General features: G+C 49.8%; 1 pseudogene; it reads left to right on the forward strand.

The window, feature by feature from the left end:
• Positions 1-998: 998 nt before the first annotated feature.
• Positions 999-1,117, forward strand: LOC118609206 (annotated as a pseudogene).
• Positions 1,118-8,256: the final 7,139 nt, after the last annotated feature.

Genomic DNA, 8,256 nt, shown 5'->3' on the forward strand with positions numbered 1-8,256 from the left:
GCAGCATTATTTACGATAGCCAAATACAGAAGTAACCTAAGTGCCCATCAATATACGACTGATAAAGAAGATGTACTCGATCCTTTTTTAAAGTTTCAAAAGAATTCTGGAGTATTACTCGGTGCCCAGAAAATGCTCTAATTATGATCGCTGCTGATACCCTGGGTGTCTCAGCCTCCAAAACCCTTATGGCAAGGAGGCCACGTGGTACCGGGCCAGCGGGGCACAGACATCCTTGCTGGTTTCAGGTCCAGACTCCCTCGGTGCATCTCGGTCACTTTGCCATTCCCTTAGTCCCCGCCCCCCCCCACATCACAGATTTGACACATCCACTATCTGCCTGCAACGTTCACCTTCTCAGACTTAAAGGAAATCTCAGTCAAATTTTTTCCCTCTCTCCCTCTGTCTGCTCAAGAACTTAACCAGCCTTCTGGAAAAATATGAACCAAGGCAAAGGATTGTTTGAAACAACGTCTGTCTGTCTTGCTAAACACTCTTTTCTAGGTCGGAGGGGAAGAAGACTTGGCAGTCTGCCCAGAGCGCCGGAGTAGGCAAACGCGGAGAGAAGTCCTCATTTGTTTGCGCTGTGGTAATGAAGGTATCATAGAATGGGTGGCTTCAACAGCAAACATTTATTTCTTAGAGTTCTGGAGGCTGGGAAGTCCAAGATCAAGGCAAGGGTGATTTGGTGTCTGGTGACAGCCCGCTTCCCGGTTCATAGATGACCATCTTGTCACTGTGCCCTCATGTGGCAGAAGGAGTTGGGAGCTCTCTGAGGTCTCTTACAAGGCCACTAATCCCCTTCATGAGGGCTCTACTCCCATACCCTAATCACCTCCAAAGACCCCACCCACTCATCCCATCCCATTGGGGGTTAGGGCTTCAACATGACAAGTTTGAGGGGACCCACACATTTAGTCCATAACAGGACAGCAAAACACAAATTAGTTATGAAGGATGTATTATCCCGTTATTCACTTTAATATTTCTCTGTATGAGTCTACAGCCACGCCACCCTTAACAAGCTTAATCCCGCCTGATCTCAGAAGCTAAGCAGAGTCAGGCCTGGTAAGTATTTGGATGGGAGACCACCTAGGAAGACCAGGTGCTGTAGGCGTAAAAAATAAAAAATAAGGGACCGTAAGCTGATGAGGTCCTTGTAATTTGTGAGGTCAACCAAGGGTTGACTCGCCTAAATATATATATATATATATATATATATATATATATATATATACACACACACACACATACATACACATATATATTGCTCTCAGATTTTCCCCTACCCTAACTAGGATGCTCTTCTCATTGTTTTTATAACCTTGTGATACCTGGACACTCATGTTTTAGGTCAAAGTTCTGCTGAAACTCGTCCGAGACCAAGATCTGAGCTGAGCAGCTCATCTCGGAGGTGATCCGGGAGGGCCAGACAGGGGAGCTGGGGCGTGAGATGGAGAAAGGAAGGCGTCTGTCCCGGGGTCCAGGGGCATCCGCGAGCAGGATGCCGTGTGCGACTGGGCTCCGTGCCACCAGGGGCCTCTCAGCAACGGCATGGAGCATTCCTCAGCGTCGTCCTTCTGGAAGGACGAGGCAGCCGGGGGGCTTGTCCAGGAACCACGGCTCGTCATCGCAGAAGGCTACTTCCGGCGGCACTAACTCCTGCACTGTCACCCTCCCCATGCCTGGGCCAGGGGCTCTCCGAAGGCCAGACCAGAGGAGTCGCTGGCCTTCGCAGCGGGAAGCCGTCGTGCGTAGGAAGAGTGAGTGCCCGGGATACGAGTGAGGCTCCGAGCATGGGCTGCCTGCCCTCCACCGTGCAGACGGCCCTTCACGCGGGACCGCCCAGCCGGGGCCTCTGACTCACCGAGCACTCAGCACACACCGGGAACCACGCTAAACGCGTCAGCTACGCCATCTCACCTAATTCTCACAAGAATCGTACGTGGTTAATACCATTATTATCTGAATTTTAGACAGGGGAAAAGCAAGGGCCATGGGAGTTTACGCAACTTGCCGGCACGGACGGTAATATCCGCCCCAGGCCGTCTGGCCGCGCGCAGTCACCGGGCGAGCTGTACGCACTCACTTTTCTCCACGGCGCTTTCTGTGGCCGGCGTTTGGAGACTTCCGGCTGCGGGGACCACACGCCTTCTAGATGCCCTGACCCCCCAGCGGCCGGCGTGAAGGCACAGCAGAAGCTTAGCTGGGGTGCACAGCGATGCACACATTCACGGCGAAGTGACTCCTGCCAGCCACGTTCATGCGCACGTCCCCACACGGCTGTCACCCGTGTGTCCGTGCAGCGAGAGTCCCTGAAATCTTAGCGAATTCCCAGGCTGGGTAACTTCGGACTTGGTACTTAACTTCCCCAAGAGCCCTTTCTTCACCCATAAAGTGAAACTTTGCCTCGCTTGCTGTTTATGGAGATTAAAAGAGGTAATCAAAAGAAGCCACCTAAGAAAAAAAAATCACTGTTATGTTTTTAATAAATGCTAGTCCCCTACCTTGATCTTCCCCCAATTAATGCTAGTGCCTGGCCAACTGGCCTAATGCTGGTTTATCCTGGAGCTATGAACAGTAATTTTATTACTTTTTAACACATTTTTCTGTCGGGGGGAGAAAGGGCAATGGTCGGCTTTACAACTATAAATGAAGGCGCTCGGTGTTCGCTGTTACCTTTTGTTTCTCATCTCCCTCAGGTAACTGTGCCTAGGTCGGTTAGATGAATCTCTTCACGTTGCTAACTAACCTGACATTTGTGGTCTACGGCAAAGTTAATTTGGGTTGCAAATAATGAGCCTGTTTGAGCAGAGTTTTGGGTAACTCGAGCTCATGCTGTTTCTTTCATTATTTAGTTCTCTGCATTATTCGAAAAACAGTAAATAATTGGGATACGATGTCAACAGTCTCCGCTTTACAGCTGTTTCACCGCACGGGGCCGGTGAGGAATGAGGTGACCGCGGGTAGGAACAGCGGACGAACGATGTCCACGCAATCGAGGTGCCGAGGGGCCCCCCCCAGAGAGCCTGTGAAAACCGTACCCCCAGAAGGAGATTCTGGACTGACGGTCCTTCAGCCGAAGGATCAGAAGCACACCCTCGGATGCTAATCCAATACCAGGAGCCAACTTAGACATCTTTACAGGTCATGAGACACTCGCGTCCGCCAAGGCGAGCAGACGGCCCCCTCAGAGGACACAGCACTATTGGCGCTAAAACCAGGCCCTCAGATCGTGTGAAAAGAAGATGGTTCTCCAGCCTTGGCCCCGAGGGAAACAGGATGGGCCACATCCGAGGTGAGGGGGGGGAGGGGAAATGCGAGAACGAGAGATGGCTGCCGGACGGGGTAGCCGGGGAGGCAGCTGTCTCCGGTCTGGGATTTCCGAGAAGGGGTGCCATTGTGTATTCATCGCTGAAACGCAAAGCACCGTCACACGGGGCGGAAACGTGGGGATCTGGGGAGCTAGAGACAGAAGATCAGGATAATCTGTGTTTGTTTCACTTCTAACATATGAGGTAGCCAAACTCTTTCCGGATATTGACACACAAAACGATATATATATATATATTTTTTCCCCCATCAAATGACTAAAAATATAATTGAATCTACGTTTTACTTGAATCTTCCTCAGAGCTGGGCTTCATCCCAACAGAATTTTGTGCACATAATGTGTGACGTTTTCAGAAAGTGGTATTGAACAGGTAATTCATCTGGCCTTGGAGAAAACAGCACTAAAAGGGACTGAGATTCCCGTTCGGCAGGATACCAGACTCTGGGTTCCTCGTGCCGTGAGCTTCCTCTCCGGAGGCAGACTGACCGCCTCCGACTGACAAGGCGAATGTGTCCATTGTCTTCACTCCTGCAAACACAGAGGGATGAAAGGATCTGGCCCAGCCTCATATATTTTTCGATAATTGCTAGACTGTGGGAAGCTGGCCCTCCCCAGAGTCCCCGGAGAGAATTTTTTTTCTTCAAGCAAATACCACGCATCCTCCATCCAGCCTTTGCTCTCCCAGGCCTCCCAGGCTGGGCCGAATTAATGACCTGGTGAACTGGGGAGAACCAGCTGGTTGTATCTGGCTCCATGTTATGCTTTTCTCTCAGGAACCAGAGGCCCATAGAGCACGTGACCCCTTCCGCTCCTCATGCTGTGGGTCTCGCCTGGCCCAGCTGTCCCCTGCGTACGGGGACTAGGTGGACCAACCCACCACTGCATCCTGCCTCATTGCTACCTCCTTTGGTTCGGCTTCCATAGTTAATAAAGATGATCATTTAGTTTCTGTTTTGTTTTGTTTTTTAAACATACATTATTTCTCAAACCGTTCTGAATTCAGGCAAAGAAGAGAGATGCTTCCTGGAGACCTCTGCAGAAAGGCCCCAAGATTAACCTTCAATCAAATAAACGAGTGTCGCCTGAAGGAGTACTCGCGGGAGGAGCCTGCGTCTGCGGACTCCCCGCCACCCAGGAGACGCCCGGCACCCACCGTGATCTCCACGCACCCTGACGGCGGCCTCCGAGGCAGGCTAGGAAAAGCCGGGCCTTCGCCTGCTGGCCGGGACGACTGGTCCGAATTAGCGGGAAGAAGTGGTGGGGAAACAGGGCTCCGTCTGCAGCCGGGAGGGATTCCCAGCGGCTGGCTCGCTCTCTCTCTCTCTCTCTCCTCACCCCTCCCCTCCCCCCGCCCCCGCCACTCCGTCTCCACAGTTTTTAATTCCTTATCATTTTTTTTAGTCCCTGGTTTACTTTCTTAGGCAATCACCTATGTGTTCGAAAGCTGCTTGTTATGATGCAGGCAGCATTTCGGAGTGGCGGGTGTTAAGAGAAGGTAACTTTATTTAATCCGTTATGTTGCTAGATATTTCTTCACTAATGGTTTCACTGTTGCTTAACTAATCTGTTAAGTTACTTCACATACACGTAATCCGTTATACTGCGTAGACATATAATTTTGCTTAAGTCTTTTATCGGAGATTATTAATGTGCTAGAAGTTTGTCAATGTTGTTTCAATGTTGCGTATCTTAGGCTTATTGATGAAAGAGACTGCGCCTGCCCACACACTTCCCTTCCCTCAAGAGTTGCTCTCCGAAGTCAATGCTTTCATCGGTTTTAGCTATTGCTTCTGGCATTTGTCTCTATAGCTCTAAACATAGCCGTTTCTGCTATAATGTCAAATGTATTACCACAAAAGCCTAAAAATAACAGATTTATGAGAAAACTGGCATTAAGGGCAGACCACTGAAAGTCTGTGGATGTCAAAATATAGAGCATCAACGAAAACAATACCAAGCTTAATAAAGAGAGTCACAGGGATAAATCTCTGGTGGCATTTGTGCTGGGCCTGACATCCGGGACCCTCGGCATCCTCACAGCCTGAGGCCCAAACTCTCTCCTCCAAAAGGTCGAGGCTCAAGAGCCTCTGCTTCTGATAGAGACCAGTTTCACCAAAATTAAAATATTTCCTCCCAGATGTAGACCTTGTTGTCAATCTTTCCTTAACGCAGAGAGATGTCTTCTTCGTCGGTGCCGCCCGTGACCCCGTATTCCTTAAGTTAACGATGATTATTATTTTTAAGTTGGCATATGCTGTATTAGTTTCAGGTGTGCAACATGGTGATTCATATGACAATTATATAACTTACAGAGTGATGTCCCCGATAAGTCTAGTACCCATGTGACACTCTACATAGTTATTATACGTCATGATCCTTAACGCCACTAAAATGTCACTTACTTGCTCCAAGGGAAGGCATTTCTGTAAAACTTTCCAGCTCTATTTTTCTTAAAGTCTTCATATGACCCCAATGCTCCTCTCTTAAATTTTGAGATAGCTTTCCTTTGATAGCTTCAAAATAGCTACGGAAAGCAACCACCGAGGAGCCAATGAGATCTCCAGGTGCACGTGCGGCAAACACGTGTAACCCGGTTCCTGTGCGACTTAGGTTGTGGCAGAATGACCATCCCAGGTTTGATTTTCGGCTTTTGGCATTTTCTGTCGCTGCCCTACCACGAGAGATGTAAGCGGATGGCCCTCCCAATTTTAAACGTAAATTTCCACCATTTCCATCGCCCGCATCCACCCAATATAGTTTTAGCAGCTGTTTTGAAAACACTAGTATTTTGGCGTTTGTAGGAGTTTGACTATGCAAATTTGACTTACGATGGTTCTCTCTAGTGCTTAGGTTACGTTTCCTCTCGAATACAGCTGACTTTCCCAGGACTTAAAAACACCGCTTCGTCTCTTTCTTTGCTTTGCTGCCGTTGTTTAATTCTGAACTGTGAATTAAACACTCGCTATCACGTGGAAGGGAACCCGCTCTCTGCGTTTCTCCTCTGCTTCTAATCTGCTACGCACGGCACTCTGCTTCCGACCCCAGACGGGCGGCAAGCAGTTCTCCCACTCTCCAGCACTGTGCGGATCCCCCAAGATTTAACTCAGTTCCGAGTCAGTCGGGGGAGTTAACATCAGGTCGCCAGAGACCACAGGTTCCGGGCTCAGTCCTGCAAGACAGACCTGTCCCCAACTTCAGACGCTGATTTCCAGCCCAGGTGCTTGTGACTGACCGGCTGTAACGCAGAGGCTCCCAGGGCCCCTCCTCAGGCTCGGTTATTTGCTAGAGGGGCTCACAGCACCCAGAGATATGTGGGTTTATTGTAAAAAGATACAGTTCGGGAAACACCAGATAAAAGAGACGCACACAGGGCAAGAACTGTGGGAAGGAGCACGAGCTTCTGGGCCGTCCCCAGGCACGCCACCCCGCAAGGACCCCAGCGTTTTGACCGATGCCCCGTCATGTGGAATTTTGATGGAAATGTCACTACACAGACACGATTGATTAAATCATTGGCCATTGACCACTGACTCAACCTCCGGACCCTCTCCCCCGACCGTAGGAAGTCGTTCTGAAACTTCTGACCCTCTGATCTCTGGCAACCAACCCCATTCAGTGGTTTGAGTTTGCTTTAAAGGAATTCATTTGTGCAACTGATAGCCAGATCCTTTGCAGAAACCTCCCGCTAGTTTTGTATTCATTTCTGTCTTGCGATCTATTTCATGATTAGTCTGGTAGTCAATGACACCGCCTGAGAGGAATGGTATGGGACATGATTTTTTTTTTTTTTTTGTAACACCTCATCTGGTGTCGAGAGTAGTCAACAGGGAAGAAATTAATCATCTCTGCAGCCCACGCCTGAGGGGTCTTGAGCTCCAATTAGTGCCAAGGCATATGGCTGAGTTCTGTGAAGGGGACGAACACTCCGTGTTTCAGCTTCTTAGGGCTACACAACAAAATATTACACATTGAGCAGCTTACACAAGAGATGTGTGTTCTCACAGTTCTGGAGGCATCGAAGTCTGAGATCAAGGTGTGGGCGGGGGTAGTTTCCTCTGAAGCTTCTCTCTCCTTGGTCTGTAGTTGGTTGTCTTTCTCCTGTGTCCTCAACTAGTCTGTCCTCGACTTGTGCCTGCGACCCAATCTGCTCTTCTTACCCGAACGCCAGTCAGATGGGATTAGGTCTCGTCCATATGACCTTGTTGAACTTAATCACTCCTTTAAAGGTCCTGTCTGCAAATAAAGCCGCACGTGGAGGAATTGGAGAGTAGGACTTCAACATATAGATGTGTTGGGGGGTGGGTGGGGGAGCAAAATTTATCCTGGACACTCTGGTAAATACACTGACCTTGAGGGCTCCTAGTGTGCGGTGACATATCGGAGGCTCTGATCAATCTGGTAGCAAAGAGATTGTTTCTCTCTCTTTTCGCTATATGTATTTGACGTTTTCCCTATAACATGCAGTAACATTCTCTGGGGAAGATGTTGCAAGGATCCGATCGGGAGCAACGCAGCCATCCTGTCCAGACGCGCTGCGCTACCTCACTTGGAGTCACGTTATATTCCTTTTGACTCTCAGCTGGAGAGCCGCTTTCACGACAATGTTACGGGGGGGCCCAGATCAAGTGATGACACCTTCGGAAGGAAAAGCGACATGGCCGCGTCGCCCGGTGAGATCCCCGGAAGACGGCGACAAAGCCAAGTGTGCGTTTCCACCCCGGCACCTTCCTGGACTTTCCTCTTTCTCACCCCATCGGCCAGCAAGTTCCGAACGTGGCCGCTTTTGACCACGGCCCCGTTGTCGTCATGGCCCATGTCTCCCTAACCGGCGTCTCTGCTCCCACTCTTTACCCCTTGAGTGGGTTTTCATCAGGATAACACGAGCGCTCCTGCTAACGGCGGGTTGGACTCCGGCACCGCGC

This window comes from Rousettus aegyptiacus, unplaced genomic scaffold (genome assembly GCF_014176215.1).
Source record: "Rousettus aegyptiacus isolate mRouAeg1 unplaced genomic scaffold, mRouAeg1.p scaffold_m13_p_10, whole genome shotgun sequence".
In the NCBI taxonomy this organism is placed as follows: Eukaryota; Metazoa; Chordata; class Mammalia; order Chiroptera; family Pteropodidae; genus Rousettus; species Rousettus aegyptiacus.